Source organism: Prunus persica, chromosome G4 (genome assembly GCF_000346465.2).
Source record: "Prunus persica cultivar Lovell chromosome G4, Prunus_persica_NCBIv2, whole genome shotgun sequence".
NCBI classification, from domain to species: Eukaryota; Viridiplantae; Streptophyta; class Magnoliopsida; order Rosales; family Rosaceae; genus Prunus; species Prunus persica.
In genome coordinates this window covers 10,367,957-10,389,578 of record NC_034012.1, presented here as the reverse complement: position 1 = coordinate 10,389,578, position 21,622 = coordinate 10,367,957, and the positions used below count along the sequence as shown (strand labels likewise).

The following is a 21,622-nucleotide window of genomic DNA, read 5'->3' as shown; positions in this document are numbered from 1 at the left end:
CGGATCAACACTATTGAAATTTTAATTAGCTGACATGGACCTTGTAGGGGGTTCGTTATGTTAGTTAAGTCAGTTAATTTGGACAGCAACCCTATTATTTCCTTAATCGGCAATGCGACAATATCACAATACAATACAAGAATCTCTTGAAAAAAAAAGAAGAAGCAGCATTATCACAAAAATTAACTTAGGTCTGCTGTGCGCACTGAAGTATTGTTGATGGTCACAAATGTTGTTGTAGAAGATGGGGTGATTGAGAGGACTTGGTGATTTCCTGAGGACTCGGTTTGACCTCTTTCAGAACTAATAGTTTCACTGAGCAATGTTGAAAGTAATCTAGGAGGAGCAAAATATGTGGCTACCGGCATCTTTGATGGGAGAATGGGCAATGGAACTTCCAAGTTAAGCACTTGAATCGCTTGTGGTATTGAAGGTCTGAATTTATAATCCGGGTGTGCACACCACAATCCAACAATCAGCACGCACTCCATTGATTTCTCATCAAACTCTCCATTGAGTTTTGGATCGGCTGCTTGAATAACTTTGCCTTCTCCATAAAGCTCCCAAACCCACTTCACCAGTTCGATTTGGCTACTTTCTAAGTTGAAATCGATCGGTTTTCTCCTGCAGGCTATTTCCAATGCAAGAACTCTGAAGCTGTAGACATTTGATTCCTTGCTAGCTTTTCCTGTAGTAACATATTCTAGAGCCATGTAGCCTCTGGTTCCAGCTATAATTGTTGTTTGTGACTGTTCTCCATGGTCCACGAGTCGAGCTAACCCGAAATCCTGGAGTTTCACATTGAAATTTGAATCCAACATAACATTGCTAGACTTAATATCACCGTGCAGCTCACTGTTCCCATTCTTCATGTAGATAAAATAAGGCAGAGGCCAAACCTTGAGCAATATTGTATCTTACCTACCAAGTTAACAAGCTTTTTTCTTTGAAAAGATGGGAATCTAAACTACCATTGGGCATGATCTAATAGACGAGCAGTAGCTCTCTTTTTTCATGGCACCAACCAGTGAGTTGCACCAAATTTCGATGCCTAATTAGTCTACTGATGATCCTCACTTCTGATGCATACTCCTTCAAACCTTGCTTAGATCCGCTGGATATTCTCTTAACCGCAACATATGCGTTTAAGTCTTTTATGAAGCCTCTATAAACCCCACCAAATCCTCCCTCTCCCAGATTCTCTCCCTCCTCAAAATTACTCGTTGCTCGAACCAACTCACGGTATGAAAACTTCCTAGGGCCAGTCCCCTTTTCAAGTTCCTCATGAATCAGTTTATTAACAAAAGGGTTCTCCATCACGTTCCCCTGCTGCTCTCATTCTCTTCCAAAAGGTGAACCAAGCCAAACACAAGCCACCAACCAAGATTAGAAAACCACCGCCACCCAACCCAATCAGGAGTCTGATATTGGCACTTCCTGATAACTTAGGTTTAACAGTGGGGATTGACACAGGAAATACTGGTTTGTTGCCCTCATCAACCAGAGCAGTTGAAGTAAAATTCCAGAGAGAATCTTATGCACAGCAAGCTCGTTACCGGTTGCAGCAGAGAACCTAAAAATGACCCAATCCGGCAAGTATTGTTTTAGATCAACAATGTAAGAAAGATAACTGGTTATCTCCACTTGGATACCGTTTGTACCATTTAGAAAACTCGTGAAGGCAACATTAAGATTTTTTGAGCTAGAGTTGTAACTAATCCAAGGCATGGTAATATTTGACTTGAGAAAGTTGATGTCGATCCCCACATGGTCGCCGTTTGGATCCCTGATGGTTGGCACTGTGTTCTTGAAGATATCAAACTCCACAGCCACAAACGGATACTCGGCTTGTGGTGTCTCCCGACAGGTCGTCGACAGGCAGGCCAAGCTTGCCACCACCTCCCGCTGCGCTGTTGAGTAAGGATCCAGTTGGCTCTACGAAGAACACCATCCCATCAGCATCCCATCGGCATGACCATAATCAATCTTGAATGTGAAATTTGTGGTGAAGTCCGCAAGTTTTCTGGTTGCATTTTCTCGGAGGAGGAAGGGTTCGTGGTAGGTGGCTCTACCTACGTTCCCAGTTTCTTCGGGGTTTCTGGTGAGTCTGATGAGGTTGCTATCAATATCAGCAACACCCTCGAGGGATATGTTGGTGGTGACATTGGAAAAGCTTGGGAAGTTGAAGGTTAAAGGAGTTGCAGAAAGGTTGAACACAAAAAAGAGAAGAAGCAGGAACATAAGCTTTGGTGAGTGTAGTGGGATGATCCCTTTCCCATAATTATTGAAAACCATGTCTAACTTTTTGTGGAGACTGTTTGCAGAATAATCATATCTTATTATATAGTGCAGAATGTAGATCACTGCAGAGTTAAAGCTACAAAGGTGCTGTTCTTGTTTCTTTTTTTTTAAAATCTTTCTTTGCTTGCTGTAAAGGAAGTTAAAGTTCAACCCTAAAACCAATTGGGGTGGGGGGGAGTAGCCCAACTTCCACCCCAAGACCAGTTGACGGTCCAAATTTCTTGTCTATACGTATTTGGATTGTGCTTTGTTTCGTTCGTAAATTAGTGAATGGACGGCAGCATTGACATTGAGAAGACTTGAAATCAACGTTGGAAGTTTTAGAAGTATAGTGATCAACTTTGTTTCTTCTTGAGGCTGAGATATGGGGCCTCTTCTTTGGTTTGAAGTTAGCCATTGAGAATGGTATCGGTAGTTTCATTATCGAAATTGACTCAGCTACTGCAGTCAATCTTTGTGAGAATTCTTCTATGCTTGCTTTGCATCTCTTAGGGCATCCACAATCATCCTCTCTATTTTTTAGTTAAATTTTAGCTAAAAACACATACGAGTTATTTTAGGAGCTCTCTATAAAATTTAAACTCCAATTTAGGGGGTCATAAATGCTATAACTCTTTTTTAATTGGTCCATCTTTATTAAAAAATCATATAAAAAATAATTAACATTAATTAAAGGTTTGAAATACTCATTAAATAAAGTAGTATTAAATTATAGGGAGTCACTAGAAGTCATTTCTCTCCTCAGATTTAGGAGCTCCTAGAGATCTCCCTATTTTAGGAGGTAGGGGCATGGTTGGAGTTGTATTTTTCCAAATCCTCCCTAAAATTTGTTTAAAGAGATAATTTAGAGAGTCCCTTGTGGATGCTCTTAGTTGCTTTAGTTAGGACCTGTTGTGACCTTATGCAGTAGTTTCCCAGTTGTGCCCTTCAACATGTTTTTAGAGAGAAGAATGATGTTGCTGACTAATTGGCTAATTGGAGTTATCAACTGGATCTTGGGCTGTGTGTGTTTGAGCAGGCCCTAGTTGGATAAGTGCTTATCTTCTTGATGATTTGCTTGGAATTGTTCGTTCTAGACTAGTTTGTGTGGAGGAGTGTGTGTAGTCTGTTTCTTGAGGGCTTTGCCCCTTCTTTATCTCCAAAAAATAAAAATAAAAAATCCAGACATTGCCTTGAATGGCTAAAAGAGGTAAAACCATATCCATAGGGAAACAACAAAAGATAGTTTGCTGATATATAGACAAATTTATTCAACCGTATATTTCACATTGAAAAAATAAAAAAAACTCCTGTAGAAGGCGTGATGATGTGTGAAGTCAAGATTTGTAGCTTACAAGAAATTTTTCTAAGCGAACCTAATGCCATCATATGGTGTTCTTAATTCACTTATTATAATATAAGCAAACGATAAGTACGTAAGTTAAAGTACGAGGCAGTGAAAGAGAGTTTTGAGAGGCTTACTTAAGAACAACCCTGATTTTTACTGGAAACTCATGTTCCCTTCCAATTTAATTAGGATTGATTTTTTTGTTTTCAAATGCGGGTTAAGCCAAATACACGTGTACCTTTGTGAATCTAGAAGATCAGTTTTAGTTAAGAAATGCTTTGCCCGCCAATGCTAGTTTTTCCTACTTTGGGCTTGATTGGGGTTCTGCACCTACCTTGAGTGATGATCCATTAAGTTGGGTTTCGAACACCTAAATTAGGGGTGGACATTTGAACCGAAAAATTGGTGAATCAAACCGACTTGGAAAAACCGTAAAAATTGATTTTGGCTTGGACCGTTTTAGTTCTTGATTTTTGCCATTTCTAATTTCTTTTGGGAGAGAGAATATTTCCGAGAGAGTAGGTAAGCTTTACAGATGAAATTGTCATTTAAAATAGTAGTGCAGCAGCCCTTGTTTACCAATTCAAACCACAACTTTTCATGGAGAACTTAAAGAATTCAAATATAAATATAAATTACAAAACAAATTTGAATATTGGCGCAGCACAATTATTCATGTAAATTTAATTTGTGTACAAAAGTGAAGCTGATGGAGAAGAATTAGAAGCAGAAGATGAGGTGAACTGTGATGAATTGGTGTTGTAACCATAACTTAAAGACTCTCTTTGACCCCTTTCAGAACCAGTAACATCACCGGACAAGATTGAAAATGATACCGGAGGAGAAAAGTAGCTGGCTACGGGCATCTTTGATGGAAGAATAGGCGGCGCAACTTCTAAGCTAAGCACTTGAATTATTTGTTGCGTTGAAGGCCTGATCTTGTAATCTGGATGAGCACACCACAACCCAACAATCAACAAGCACTCTTTTTGTTTCTCATCAAAATCCCCACACAATTTTGGGTCAGCTGCTTCAATGACTTTCCCTTGTCCATAAAGCTCCCAAACCCACTCTGCCATGTTGATTTTACTTGTTCCCAACTTGGGATCAATGGGTTTTCTCCCACAAGCTATCTCCAAAGCAACAACTCCAAAACTGTAAACATCTGTTTCCTTGCTAGCCTTTCCTGTGGGGACGCATTCAGGAGCCATGTAGCCCATGGTTCCAGACAGAACAGTGGTTTGTGATTGTTTCCCGTGGTCAACAAGTCGAGCCAACCCGAAATCTCCCAGTTTGGCGTTGAAATTCGAATCCAACATGATGTTGCTGGATTTGATATCTCTGTGCAACACACATTGTTCCCATTCTTCATGTAGATAGAACAATCCGAACGCCAAGCCTTGAGCAATTCTGTACCTTGCCTCCCAAGCTAACAAGCTTTTTCCTTTGAACAAATGGGAATCTAAGCTTCCATTGGACATGAACTCGTAAACCAGTAGGAGTTCTCTCTTTTCGTGGCACCAACCAATGAGTTGCACCAGATTTCGATGCCTAAGTCGACTGATGATCCTTACTTCTGCTGCGTACTCCTTCGGCGCTTGAGTTGTACGAAAACTTCTTCGGGGGGCCTGTCCCCTTTTCGAATTCCTCATCAATCGGATCGTTGACCATAGGATCTTCATCATTGTCGCTACTTTCCCCTGTTCCCCCCTTCTTCCAAAAAATGAACCAAACCAAACAAAACCCACCAACCAAAAGAACACACCCACCAATAACCAGCCCAACCACAAGTCCAATGTTGATGCCATTTCCTGACTTGGGTTCAACAATGGGGGTCGGCTCAGGAGCTACTGGTGTGTTGTTCTTTGCATTCTCATCAATCAGTGATGTCGAATTGAAACTCCATGAGTTGATCTTGTGGAGAGCAGTCATAGCACCTGTTGCAGCAGAGAACCCAACAATCACCCAACCCTGCAAAATCTCATTCAGATCAACCATGTAAGCAAGATCCCTCTCAACCCAGACACCATTTTGATAAGTAGTGAAGGTAACGCTAAGATTTTTCGATCCAGAATCGAAACGAATCGAAGCATTATTGACTTGTCCCTCTGTAATGCTACCATTCCACGCCCTGGTAACTTTAGACTTGACAGAGTTGACATCAATACCAACATGATCGCCGGCGGGATCTTGGACAGACGTCACTGCATTCTGAAAGATGTCAAACTCCACTGCCACAAACGGGTACAGATTCGTGGACTCGTTTTTTTCTGGGTTTATGGTTGGGAGGCCAAGAGAGCCGCCTCTGCCTATTGTTGTGTTGAGTGCAGACCCGTTTGGCGCCAAAAAGAAGGCGAGCCCGTCTGCATAGGTTGCGTTGCCTCGCGAGTCGATGGCGAATGTGAAAGTTGTGGTGAAGTCCGCGAGTTTTCCCGTGGAGTTGTCGCGGAGGAGGAAGGGTTGGCTGTAGGTGGCTCGGCCGACGCTTTGGTCTAGCACCTGGTCAGCAGCGCTTTCGGTGAGTCGGAGGGATTCCCCGTCTACGGAAGCATTTCCCTCGAGAAATAGGTTGTTGATGCCATTTGGGAAGGTGGAGAAACTGAAGTTTAATGAAGTTCCACAAGGAGCTAATAGAAACAAGAGAAGAAGAATGACAACCATTTCTAATTTGCTGGTAAGGTTACAGATCAAATTGTTGCGTCTAAAATAGAACAGAGAGTGTAATATTTGAAAGTGCTTTAATCATTTCTTACCAATTCAAATCAAAAATAATTTTGCTTGAACTTGATCACGCTTGACATGCACTTATTTAATTACTTATTTATTTGTGCTGATGCAGGATTGCCGTCCTGGTAGAATATATTAAGTTTAAGTGATCCAATTTCAAGCCACTTATTTATTTGTGCTAATCATTGTCTGTTTTCAGTGCATTAAGATTAAAGAAAGATCATGGTCTAAATTTTCTTGTTTATTACTTTGTGTCTTTTGTGTGGAGTTCTATTGGTTGGCGTGGGCTGAGAGTCTGACACATGTTTTGTGGGAACTAAAAGGTTTGTCGGTGGATTAAGAAGGCTTGGATTGGAAATTGTTAGAATTCAGATTTGAGAGTTCGGGTTTTCAGCAAATGCATAGTCATTGGTCATGATTAATGACCCGACCCGATTCAGAAGTTCTAGATGTACCTTTGTTTATGGTTAAAAAAAATTATATACAAAGGAGAGAAACTTCGAACTTGAATGTCTTGATAATATTTTTTAGTTTCGAATTAATATTTTTTTATTAATTTGGATTAGTTTTTTTAATTGTTTTCTAATAGTTGTGACTCTTATGATAAAGTTTCAGAAGTTTATTTAAATCAAACAAAGCCTCATTCGTCAAATACAAAAAAAAAAGCATTTTACAAGCACATTCATATTGTTTGAGAGGAAAACAATCAAAGTTTTCTAAGCCTTAGTGCTAGGGCTTAGAATACAGATAGTTGAATCCTGGGAGGCAGTCACTTATAGAACTTCAAGCACCGAGAAGAGGTGAAATTACTATCTTTAGGACATTGCATCAAATCTGCAAGCCTCTATCTCGAATCCAAGTTAGTTCATTTATTTATTATTTACTGTATTTCAAATTACAGTTTGTTATAAATTCAATTTCGTTGGTGTTAATATTTTGTTGATATATAATCATTTTTTATTAGTCATTGATTGTTATTTTTTCCAACACGTGGTAGATGCTCTACCCTCACTTTCTCCAGGGTTTCTGGTGAGTCTGATGAGGTTGCTATCAATATCAGCAACATCCTCGAGGGATATGTTGGTGGTGACATTGGAAAAGCTTGGGAAGTTGAAGATTAAAGGAGTTGCAGAAGGGTTGAACAGAAAGAAGAGACAGCAGGAACATAAGCTTTGGTGGTGAGTGTAGTGGGATGATCCCTTTCCATAATTATTGAAAACCATATTATTTAGTGCAGAATGCAGATCACTGCAGAGTTAAAGCTACCAAAGGTGCTGTTCTTGTTTTTTTTTAATATTTATAATCTTTCTTTGTTTTAGCAATTCATATCAGAACAAATATCCTTGGACGACCCGAGTCTTATAGTTCATTCTTTATGGGAGTGTTCGAAAGCAAACAATTGACCTTTCAGTTTGACATGGTATTTGTTTATGTTTGGTTGCTGGCACGCGGTCCTTGTACATATGCAAACGAAACGATTCCATTTGAAGTTAATCAATTTTCAGTTGGGCAATGGCAGAGAGACTCTCTGTTTGAGTTCTTGTATCTTGTTTTATTTTAGATTTTTATTGTTTGCAAGTGGACTTTTCTTAAAGTTAAAATATAATATTGTTGACGGTCCAAATTTCTTGTCTATATTTATTTGGATTGCGCTTTGTTTCGTTCGTAAATTAATGAATGGACGGCAGCATTGACATTGAGAAGACTTGGAAACCGTCGTCGGAAGTTTTAGGAGTACAGTGATCAACTTTGTTTCTTCTTAATCAAAATCCAGACATTGCTATTTTCTTTGTTATAGAAAGAGATTTCGTTCATAAAACTAAAGGCATACAAAGAGAGACACGGTATAGTGACCTCTTTAAAACCTTCGTAGGAAAATCTCACGGGACAAACCCTAGGGGAGGAAAGAGTACCACGCATGTCATGGACTAACAAGAGAGTCCGATTCAGGTACAATGAAGAACAAATAAAAAGCGAAAACTTACATAAAGACCTCTAATGAGAACTGCAACAGTAGACTCACAAGAGAGGACCGTAGAACATCCCAACTGTTAAAAGAAGCTATCTATGAGCAAACTCATAGTCCTTTGACACCTACACAAACTGCAAGTCATACCAATAGAAGAAGTTAGGAGAGAACACGGAGAAGGAAACACAGAACAATAGTGAAAAGGAACCCTAAGAAGTACCTCACTTCAACTTATAACCTATCAAAGAAAACCTCCTATGACCAAACATAGTTCTTCAGTCAGCGTAGAGTAGAGAAGTGCTGCACGAAATCAACAAAACAAGGAAAAAGACAGCAAAATATAAACTAAAAACCCACAAACAAGACCCCAACAAGGTTGACTTCTTAGCTTGACAAACTTCCAACAGAAGAACATCATAATGAGAACGTTTATTAGATGCCAAGCCCACAAACATTCCGGCGAGCACATCAGGGAGAAATAGGAGACCCCTTGAGGTTGGCCTTCATCACATTAGCAGCAAACTCGTCTATGCAGATAAATTGTTCAACAATAGTAAAATCTCGATCCCCACCCGTATCCCAAAGCCCTAGCACAACAGAACCTCGAGAGAGAGGAACATAGAGCACAACTAACAACCCTAGCCGCCTAAAATCATGCCCAACACTGAAGATCCTAGAACGCACAAAGGCCATACTGTCCAAAATCACCATTACCTGAATCAACGACAGAGGAAAGGAGAAGACCAGAACCAGATTGGAACCAAAACCCTTGTGATTGCCTCGCACAGATGGCGACACCACTACACAGACCAGTAGCCAAAAGGAAACGAGAACACCAACAGCTGACTCCGAGAAGGTACTATACGCGAGTCCGACATTAGGGCATAAAGCTCGTAGTGCAAGCCCCAAGCAACGCCAACGAACCAGTCCCATAACAAGAACAAAAAGAGCACAACAACGGACTGAGAAAAAAACTGATCTAGGACTGAAAGAGAGACAAGAGTGAACCAACACAGGCTATGATAGGGCGACGACAAATTACGCCAGTGACAGATAGAGTGAAGACGATGAGGGACGACGGCGACTGGACGTGGAAGTAGAAAAACTTAGAGAGAGCAAGGCTCTCCTCGCTAGTGAGAGAGCGACCCCCGAAAAAAGACACATTGCCTTGAATGGCTAAAAGAGGTAAAACCATATCCATAGGGAAAAAAAGAAAAACTCAAGTAGAAGGCGTGATGATGTGTGAAGTCAAGAATTGTAGCATCTTTACAAGAAATTTTTCTATGCGAACATAACGCCATCATATGGTGTTATTAATGCACCTATTACAATATAAGCAAACGATAAGTGCATAATTTAGTTTTGAGAGGCTTACTCATGAACATCCATCATTTTTACGGGAAATGTTGATGTGAGCCTTCCTAATTAATCAAGGAGATTTATTTCCTTGATTAATTAAGGGATTTACTTTCTTATTTTATATAGTTGACAAATCATTGTATAATTAGGAGATACTATCCTAATTGATTATTGTATCTATTTCCTTGTAAAGCACTCATGTAAACTCCTATATATACCTCTTTATGGAGAAAAATACAACTTAACATAAAGTATTCAAACTATATTCATATTTTAGCATGGTATCAGAGCAATCGATCCTAAGTGGTCTCTAAACCCTCATATCAAATTTCTCATATTCAAATACAAACCCTAAATCAAATTCCTCATATTTCGAATTCCTCATATTTCGATTCCTCAAATCCAAATCCCTCAAATCTAAATTCCTCAATTCCTCCTATCAAAATCCCTAAATACATATCTTTATCTTACCCTCAAATCGTTCCGCTGCCATGAATGTCGTCTCGTTTCCCCACACTGACGACTCCACCTCCATTCCCCAAATTGACCCTATTCACAGTGACAATTCCCCATTCCCTACCGGCGTCACCTTGACTAAGACTAATTATGCCTTATGGTCTCAAGTCATGGAGATGTGTATTGCTGCCAACACTCCACAGCCTTCTCAGCTCTCGTCCACCTACAATAAATGGTGTATTGAGAACTTTTGGTCAAGGGGTGGCTCATTGACTCCATGTGTCCCGACTTGATGAGTCGCTTCATCCGATTAAGTACAACCAAAGACATCTAGGCTACCGTCAAGAAGACCTACTATGATGGTGGGGATGAAACTTATCTTTTTGATTTAAACAAACGGGCATTCACAATTAAACAGAATGATGCATTCGTTCACAAATACTTCTGCCAACTGCAGAGCATCTTTCAGGAAATTGACCATCGTAGTCTTATTCGCATGCACTGCAATGCCGATGTGACTGAGTGCCAGACGAAATTGGATCGTCTTCATGTTCACCTTTTTCTTGCCGGTCTTGACCCTGAGTCTGATCAATTCCAGGGGGAAATCCTACGAAAAAAATCCTAAATTAGACCTTGACCAAACCTTTGCCTATATTTGTCACGAAGCTCAACAACGACTGACCATGACTAGTGAGCCGGAAACCGCTGTCATGGTCACTCAACATCAAAGGGGCTTTCAGATATCTACCGATGGCTCTTCTGAGATTAAGGCCACATGATCTTGTCCAGAGCAGAAATGCACCAATTGTGGTAGAAACAAACATACCTATGCTGGCTGTTACAAATTGATTGGATACCCTGATTGGTGGGACCACTTCAAAGCTCCCCGTAAGAATATGAGCAAATCACTAAACACATCTTCTGAATAAGATCTTGTAAGTCTTATTGTTTTGACTACATTGGCTCTAGCATCTGCCTCTGTAGCCATAAAAGGTACCCAAGGTTATGTTTTAAATACTTCATCAAAGAAACACACATGGATCATTGACACTGGAGCCACTGATCATATGACATTTGATCCTAGATAAATTGCTTCTCATACACCGTCTCCTCAATCGGTGGTGTCTAATGCTAATGGTACCTCCTCCCCTGTGATTATGGAGGGTTCGGGTTCACTCTCTCTCTGACTCCCTTAATTTGGATTCTGTTTTGATTGTTCCGTCATTTCATCATAATATTTTGTCTGTTACCCAAATTACTACGGCTTTGAATTGTATTGTAAAATTTTGGCCTACTCTTTGTGTTTTTCGGGACATTCTCAGTATCAAGAGGATTGGTAATGGTACTGGGAGGGGCAAACTTGGCACCTGACAGTAAAGCCAAAGTCGGTCAAGCTTTCAAGATTGGGGGTGCTAGTGTTGAGAAGAAAACTGCTGAAGTATGGTTATGGCATAGGCTTCTTGGACATGCTTTGTTTGGATATTTATAGAAGTTATTTCCATCCTTATTTACCAGTTTTGATATTTCTAGTTTTAAGTGTGACATTTGTGAACTAGCTAAGAGCCATCGTGTTCCTTTTCCCTTAAGTTCAAATAAAAGTTTGGTTCTGTTGGTTCTGTTTTCTCTTGTTCATTATGATGTTTAGGGTTCTGCTAAAATGACCACTCCGAGGGGAGCTTGATGGTTTGTTACGTTTATAGATGATTGCACACGCATGACTTGGGTTTCCCTTCTCAAAACTAAAAGGGAAGTCAGTTCTAAGTTTCAACAATTCCATCAAATTGTGGAGATTCAGTTTCATGCCAGATTTCAGGTTATTCATTCTGAAAATGGCGGAGAATTTTACAACCATGATTTTAACCAGTTCTTACAAGATCATGGCATCGTCTATCAACACTCATGCCCCTACACTCCCTAACAAAATGGAGTGGTTGAAAGAAAGAATAGACATTTATTAGAAGTAGTTTATGCCTTTCTGTTTGATGCTAATATGCCTCGGTCTTTTTGGGGAGAAGCCGTCCTCTCTGCAGCATACCTTATCAATCGGATTCCCTCCAGTATTGTAAAACACCACTTCAAACACTTCACTATCATATCCAAATACCTCTCACCCCAAACCTGGAACCCCGAATTTTCAGCTGTGTTGTATTTGTTCACTTATACATGATCACAAACGAAGCAAATTGGATTCTCAAGCCAAAAAGTGTGTTTTCATTGGTTATACACCTCATTAGAAAGGATTTCGGTGTAATCATCCTCCTAGTCAGAAGGTCTATACCTCTATGGGTGTTGTGTTCCGGGAACACAACATATATTTCTCAGCATCACAGGAGGAGAATCGAGAATCAACCACTCCCAAAATTCTTGATTTTTTCCCCCAAGATGCAACTCTGCTTCAAAATGATCGATCACCAGTGAAAAGTGACCGGTCACCCTCCTTAGTTCTTCGAACACAGAGAACTTACTTCAAAATGACCAGTCACCAGTGGAACGTGACCCGTCGCCTCCCTTAGTTTTTCGAACATGGAGAACCTGCTTGAAAACGACCTTTCGTTAGAAGACAGCAACCGGTCGTCTCCACGCTGTCAAAATCAAGAGGAGGAAGTTAAACTGTTTTATGAGATTTTGCCTGCTCCAGAGAATCCTTCAGCTCTAGTACCACACTAATCACCTATCGAGGAGTCATTCAGGTATCATCTTTCCCTAAAACTGATAATACTAATGAAATATCCCAGGATAATTTGATTTCAGAAGGCACATAGCCTACATATCAGCTTTTAGAAAGAAAGAACTGTATTAAACCTCAAGTACAATACGAAGCAGATCTTAAAGCTAAAGGGAAATACCTCATCAATAATTATATATCGCTCAACAGATTATCAAAGTCACGTATACACTTTGTGAAGTAGTTGATTGACATATCTGTCCCCAACAGTGTAACTGAAGCACTAAAAGACCCAAAATGAAAATAAGCCATGAATGAAGAAATGCGAGCTCTCCAAAAGAATGTCACATGGGAACTCGTACCGTTACCTCATGGAAAGAAGATGATGCATGTGGATTTATACTGTGAAACTCAAAGCAGATGGATCCATTGAAAGATATAAAGCTAGATTGGTGGCGAAGGGGTATACACAGAAATATGAGATAGACTACCAGGAGACCTTTGCCCCAGCAGCCAAGATTAATATTATTAGAGTCTTACTGTCTCTAGCAGCAAATCTCGATGGGCCACTACATCAGTTTGATGTCAAAAATGCATTCTTACATGGAGATTTGGAAAAAGAAGTATATATGGACTTGGAGTTTCAACTTCAAAACCACCTTAATTAGTTGATACTTGTAAAAATATTTAAAATAGAGCCAAAGAAGAGGGGTTTACAGTTTATTTTGGCAAAAAAAGGAAAGGGGGTTTACGACTACTAGGGAACATAGAGCATGAAGAAATTATTAAATTTTCATGTTGGCAGACATTAATATTTCCCATATTTGTTTTGATAGTAATTTATTATTACTACCACGTTATTTGTTCCAAAAAGCAGTCATAAATATGTTTTTTTTGGTCAAAAGAGGTGAGCTAATATTAAACAAAAAACAATCACAGGCCAGGAGACAGAGATTGTGGGCAAATATTTTTTGGAGTAGGATTAGCTTATAAAATTTGTACTAAGTTTAGTATTTTAAAAATTTTACATCGTACTAGGGCCCAGCCTAGCCTGTACATGGATCCGTTTTTATTCAGGGGGCAAAATGAGACTCAAATACATTTTCAAGGGGTATATGAAAAAAATAAGCCAAATATTAATACAGAGAGAGAAAAAGGAATGGGAAGTCAATAAAAAATTAATTACAACATAAAATTATATTAAAAAAATATAAAAAATTAGTTTGTTTAATTTTAGCCATTCATTGTACTCTAATCTAATGGTTGAAAGCTTGTGTCAAGTAAAAGAATATTTTTGTTAAAAAAATCGATTCTATGATGACGTTAGTAGGGCTTAGTTTCCACATCATCAAACTGCTTGGCAATTGATCATCCTTGACAATTTGACATTTTGTCGTCCAAAATATCCAATAAGGCCTTGTTTCTTTATTGCGATTGGAATATTTTAACAGTATAGCCGACCGGCTATACTCTTGAAATATATCCGAGATGAACACCAAGCTTGCACTCGCAGAGTACGGAACTTGCACTCGCAGTCAAGCCATTTTGCTTCTCTATCAACTCAAGCTTCGATTTGTTTTCTTTGGTTTCGGCTGCTTCGTCCTTCGGGTTCGGCAACGAAAAAAGACCCAACCCGCCTAGGCGCCCGTCTAGCTACCGCCTAGCCGCCTAGCGCCCGCCCAGCGACCACCTAGCATCCTCGCGCGCCCAGCAACCGCCTAGCCGCCTCGAGCCCGGCTAGCAACCGCCTAGCCACCTCGCGCCTTCCTAGGGACAGCCTAGCAGCCTCGAGCCCGCCTAGCGACCGCCTAGTCACCAAGCCGCCCGCCTAGGCCGATTTTTAGAATACTTGCTATTGACTGAAAGTCTGAAACAACAATGGCCTCTTTCAGCGTCCTTTGGCTTCTTTTGCAGTCTATGCTTTCTCAGCTGCTTCTGGTTTCATGTGTCCATGGCTCAAAATGCTACTGCCGATCCATCTGAAGGTACTAGCCATCTTTCAGGTATAGCATAAATACGTTATGTGATGTGTACGCAATGATTGAATTGAGAATGCAGTGGCGGCGTTGATCTCAATATTCAAGCAATGGGACATGCAAGCCCTGCCTGTCAGTGGAGGAGAGCAATGCATTGGATTTGCCATCAATGGAAGCGAGTTTGAAAAGCCAGAGAATAATCCAGCCATCACTTGTTTCTTTCCAGTCGAGTTCATGCTCTGAACAAACGAGGGGTGTTTCCAAAAGAATTTGAGGCTTTAAGATATCTGGCCGTTTTGTATGAAGTTTTTCCAACCCCCTTCTCCGTTGTTTGGTTTATCGCAGTTAACATTTTCATATAAAAGACACAGGTTTCTTACCGTTCAAAATTGTCACGAATATTTTTTATACTCAGAGATTAGTAGCTGGTCATTGCATTTTGTTTCAATTCTTGTAGGAAACTTGATCTGAACTATTTCATCGGTCCCCTACCAGCATTCATCGGCAATATGTCTGCGTTGACAGTATTGTAAGTAGTGAAACATAGACTCCCAAGTGAGTTATACCATATGGCCAAAGAAGCACATAATACTATACATAAAATTACTCTGTTTTTATCATGAAATATAAACGGGTGCTAATATCTTTAATTGATATTTCCATTCAGGTCAATTGCCCATCCCCAAGGAGCTTGGAAACCTTAAGGAGCTAACTATGCTGTAAGCAAAGACAACTGAGAAATGCTCTATTGGGACATGTTAAATATAGAACCCCCTATCATTTAATTCTATACCTCTTCAACATGACTTGTTGCAGGTCCTTTGGATCAAATAATTTCTCCGGAACACTCCCTCCAGAACTTGGTAACTTAGTCAATCTTCGGCTATTGTGAGTGCTTCATTTAACTCATCGAATTTGAATCACATGTTGCAATTAATGTGTAATTATTTTCTCTTAAAGGAGCGGTTTATTTGTTAATTCATTATCCATGAGCAAGAAATGCGTTTATCGTATGAAATTGGTAGCAATCAGTTTATTATTTTCACAGTTACATGGACAGCTGTGGACTCGGTGGAGAAATTCCTTCAACATTTGCTAAGCTCATCAACGTGAAAATCCTTTAAGTTTTTTGTTTATTCAGTACTTTGAGATTTCTACTCTGGGATGAGCTTACTATGAGTCAACTTTTTGAATTTTAGCTATGCATCAGACAATCCTTTCTCAGGAAAGATACCTTCTTTCATTGGGAATTGGAGAAAACTGACTTCTTTGTAAGTATGGCAAACTTTTAACCTTCTGCAGTTTATGAAAGCAGATCTGCATGGCTGAGATGGGTCTTTTATTTACAGCATCTCAAATGTTTTTGTAGGAGATCTCAAGGGAACTCTTTTGAAGGCCCAATACCAACCAGTTTTTCTCAACTGACTTCATTGGAATCTCTGTAAGGGTAAATGCTTAATACATTTTAAACTCTCTCTCCCTCTCTCCTCCATTTACTGGGCATAATTTATGTTTGTGTATGATAATGAAGGAGAAGCAGTGATATATATTATGTGAGCTCGTCTCTTGATTTCATAACTGATTTGTAAGTTTACACCTCATTCATTCACGCGCTGTGATCAAACTTCGTTTTCCTTTTCAAATTGAAAATCTTACTCCATTTACTTGTCCACTAATTTTTTTTTGGAGGTGTAACAGAGTTCTACGGAATACATTAATCAATGGTAGCATCCCTACTGATTTTGGAGAATATCAATGTTTACAGATACTGTACGTTCCAGCAGATATATAAGCTTGAATCCCAAATATACCAATTAATTTTCTTATTATTCTAATTGTTCCTCTAACTTATCACTCATGTTGCAGGGATCTGGGCTTCAACAATTAAACAGGCGAACTACCAAGTTCTTTGTTCAACATGAGTTCTCTTACATATTTGTAATAAGGCCTGCCTTCATTATTTCCCTTTTCTGTACTTATGCCATTGACTTTCCTGCTCAGAAACTTAGTCGTTCGTCTGACCTTTTTCTTGTTTCTTTGGTTCTTTGTTTTTTGTTTTTTGTTTTTTTTCCTGGGTGCCTCATATAATTGATATGGCTAGATTTCTTGGAAACAATAGTCTGTCTGGACCTCTTCCAAGCCAAAAGAGCAATCAGCTTCAGACTATGCAAGTCCTAATGTCATAAAAGTATGCTATATGTACTGGCAATGAAACCAGTACTCTGTGTGTGTGCACGCACATTCTGGCAGCCTTTTTCTTACTTAAATTCCTTTGAACTTTCATGCATTTTTGTGCCTTCTCATTCTGTATTGTTATGTGCAGAGATTTGTCTTACAACTATTTCTCAGGAAGCTTTCCCCCATGGGTAACCACAATATTGCAACTGTATGTCTCCTTTTTATCTTTCACCCTCATTTTTATGGTCCAAATCACCTTCATTGTGCATATATAATACCACATGAATGAAATTCAATAAATTAGAAGGGATGGATTTAAAGTACTGATATGTCGAGATCTTGAACACGAAATTTTCATCTTCACATGTGGATTGATTAATGATTTTATGCAGGACTTTAGTGATCAACAACTTCACATTTGACAGTTCAAACATAACATGAGTTATCGAAATACCCTTTTTTTAGACGGATAGTTCAAACATAAAGTGATTGCTATTACGCTTTCGCAGTTTAATGGATTCTTCCACTACAGTTTAATTATTATAAATAATAATTGTTCTCTGTGTTTACAGTCTTCCTAGATTGAATTGCCTCCAGAGGAATTTTCCATGCAATCGAAATACCCCACGATGTAATCTTCTTCTATATTTCACTAGCATTTATTTCTTTAATGCAAGATCATGTTACAGCAATAGGCATTGCTTATCTCATTATGTATACATATTGTAGGAATGTCTTGATAAATCTAGTAAGCATATCTTGTGCTATTACATCAGTTTGAAGTTTTGTCTCTAATCATATCTTGTGCTATTACATTGAATTGTACAGATACAAACTTCTCAATCAAGTGTGGAGGACCACAAATGAGAGGAAATGATGGCATATTGTAGGAGGCTGAAGACTCAGCTCTTGGCCCAGCAACATTTAATGTAACCAGTACACAGAAATGGGCTGTTAGCAATGCGGGTTTTTCTGATAATTTGAATCAATCATTTGTGGAAACCACCCTTACGCAAGTCTTCGGTGCAGATTTGACACCAGAGCTTTTCGAGACTTCAAGAGTGTCCCCAGGTTCACTGAGATACTATGGCCTGGGTCTTCAGAATGGACCTTATACTGTAACATTGCAATTTGCAGAAACGGTTTTTGCTAGCCGCGATACACAAACTTCACAAAAGTCTAGGAAGGCGTGTATTTGATATCTATATTCAAGTAAGGCTGCTAATAAAGAAAAAAAAAACTTAAGCTATTTAAAGTAAGGGCAACCTTATTAGGCAGAATTATTTAACTATCTCTTCATTTGCTTCCTAGGGGAACCTCAGAAGGAAGGACTTCGACATATCGAAGGAGGTAGGTGGGGTTAACAGAGCAGTTCCGAGACCCTTCAAGGTTAATGTGACAGAGAATTACCTAGATATTCATCTGTTCTGAGCTGGTAAGGGAACATGTTGCATACATGAACAAGGTGATTACGGCCCGCTAATATCGGCTGTCCACGCTGCTTCAGTTATATAATATAATGTCAAGTTATGAATATTTCCTATGAATGGTTTAAATGTATTTATCTGCTGTCAATTGATTGACACACTGAACAATTATTCTGTTTCATTTCTCAGATCTTACACCAACTACTCCAGGAAAGAAGAGCAGGATGGGTTGATAGTTGGTATTGCAGTCCCTGTCGGAGTAGTGATCTTGCTATTATTATCAGTTTTATATATGCGGAGAAAAACATCAGAAAAAGATGACGATGAAGGTAAAAGAGCAATGAGCATATTATTAAGGGTTGATTCTGCATGCGGTTCTAGGTTCTTTCTAGTGTTGATAAGCATATTTGAGAGAAAATACTTCCGATGTGTTGTGTCGAAATTTAAACCTATGTCATACTCTCTTTTGAATATGCAGATCTTCTAGGATTAGGTCCCCGACCAAATACTTTCAGTAATGCTGAGTTGAGAGCTGCAACAGAAGATTTAATCCTTCAAATAAGCTAGGAGAGGGAGGATATGGACCTGTTTATAAGGTGAAATCTATTTTACATCAATATCTGCTACTTTAAAGTCATGACTTTGACTTCTTACAAAAAGAAATTGAGAGAGAATCAAAATAGATTCTTTCTACTTCCCTTTCATGTCACTGAATTGTATTTCTGTTTATAGGGTACACTTTCTGATGGGAGGGTAGCGGCTGTGAAGCAACTTTCAGTAGCATCTCACCAAGGGAAGAGTCAATTTGTTACCGAGATTGCAATGATATCCGCAGTCCAATATCGCAATCTAGTGAAATTGTATGGATGCTGCATTGAAGGAAGCCGCCGCATTTTGATTTATGAGTATCTTGAAAACAAGAGCCTTGATCAGGCACTTTTTGGTAGGTTTTATAGAAACAGAATACTCTGCAGTATCAAGGACTCTAAAAGTTCATCCAAGTTTTTTACACAACCATTTTGTTATAATTTTTCTCTGCTGAGGAGTGAAGATTAAAGAAACCAAAAGAGTAACATTCGAGTCATATGAAATAAAAAACCTGCACATTCTTTTGCTACTTTGCCTTCTATTTTGCTTAAAAACAGAATACTCTGCAGTTTAAAGTACTCTAAGGTTACATCCAATTTCTTTTTCTTTTTCTCTTCTACTTGTTATTAGTTGTTAACATTCATTGGTTGTTTTCCATGTAATGTTTCAGGAAGAAATGACTTGCACCTTAACTGGCCTACATGCTTCAATATATTGTTGGGAACAGCAAGAGGACTTGCTTACCTTCATGAGGAGTCAATGCCCAGAATTATACGTCGAGATGTCAAAGCAAGTAGTATTTTGCTGGATGCAGAACTCTCCCCAAAAATATCAGATTTTGGATGGGCAAAGCTTTATGATGACGAGAAAACACACATGATCACCCGGGTTGCAGGCACAATGTAAGCCCTCATTTAAGTTATACATTGTGTAATCCAAGCAGCATTTTTAGTAAGCATTTGATAATCTTGTAGAGGCTATTTGGCGCCGGAGAATGCAATGCGCGGACATCTGACAGAAAAGGCTGATGTTTTTTGGTTTCGGGGTTGTTGCTTTGGAGATCTCAGCGGGAGACCAAATTCTGACAACAACTTGGATCCTGAGAAGATTTATCTTCTTGAATGGGTAGGGAAACTTAGCCTAGCTACTTTTGTATTAATATTTTGGTCCTTAGAAGTCCTTATAAGTCATTTAGAAAAATGGGTGAATAGTACCAACCCTTGCCTCCCTTTACCTTTTGCCATGGCAAATGGGTGGAAATGCTCTTAGCACCCGAACTAATTTATATTGTGAATTTTAGACCAACCGTAAGATTTAAGTCAATTTAATCCAAATTGCTGTTAAAAATCAGACATGAGGCACACGTGTAACCTAATTTGAGGGCAAATTTGGTCCTCGTAACCTTTTCCCTCTCGAAACCCATCGTCCCCCTTTCCAGGAAAACTTGAAAAGCAAACTAGAAAAAGAAAATGAAGTTTGTAGCCCACCTCGAGAAAATATGCAGAGTAATCGAGTTCCCCATTTGGTAACTCATCTGTACCAAAATACTCCAACTATTTGTGATTTGTGATTATTTTGTATATCAAAACCAGCTATGCCTGGTTGATGCGAAAATGGAAGAAAACTAATCCCCAATTAAACAAAACAAAGTGCAGTTTTGTGCCCTTTGATTTATGATTTTTTTTACTTTATGAAAAATGTAAAACACCCATCTCAGTAATACCAAATTGTTGTTTTAAAATCTAATAATGTTCAGAACTACAACTTTCTCGGCAGCCAAATAGATCCTTAACTTTATTTCGATGCTAATTGTGAGAAATTGCCTCAAATAATGAGTATAGCCGCAGTAAAGCCGTGCGGCTATACTATTTTTTTAAAAAAATTCTAAAAATGAGTATAGCCTTTTGGCTGAACTATTTTTTTTTTTTTAAAAAGGGATATCGCTTCACGGCTATACTATTTATATATTAAAAAAAGGACCCACTTAGAGCTAGGTGCCATATGTCAAAACAGTAAAGCCGAGCAGGTGCAATAGGGCGACGACAAATTACGCCAGCGACAGACAGAGTGAAGACGATGAGGGACGACTGTGGCTGGACGTGGAATTAGAAAAACTTAGAGAGAGCAAGGCTCCCCTTGCTAACGAGAGAGCGACCCCCCAAAAAGACACATTGCCTTGAATGGCTAAAAGAGGTAAAACCATATCCATAGGGAACCATCAAAAGACAGTTTGTTGAAATATAGACAAATTTATACAACCGTATATTTCACATTAAAAAAAAAAAAAAAAAAACTCAAGTGGAAGGCGTGATGATATGTGAAGTCAAGATTTGTAGCATCTTTACAAGAAATTTTTCTATGCGAACATAACGCCATCCAATATAAGCAAACGATAAGTGCATAATGTAGTTTTGAGAGGCTCACTAAAAAAAACACTCATTTTTACGGGAAATGTTGACGCGAGCCTTCCTAATTAATCAATGAGATTTATTTCTAAGATTAATTAATGGATTTACTTTCTTATTTTATATAGTTGACGAATCATTGTATAATTAGGAGATACTATCATAATTGATTACTAAATTCATTTCCATGTAAAACACTCATGTAAACCCTTATATATACCTCCTTATGAAGAAGAATACAACT

The 21,622-nt window shown here is 38.9% G+C and overlaps 3 pseudogenes; 1 reads left to right on the top strand and 2 right to left on the bottom strand.

Moving 5' to 3' along the window:
• LOC18781235 lies at nucleotides 183–2,295 on the bottom strand (annotated as a pseudogene).
• LOC18779539 lies at nucleotides 4,280–6,329 on the bottom strand (annotated as a pseudogene).
• LOC18780313 lies at nucleotides 11,479–20,601 on the top strand (annotated as a pseudogene).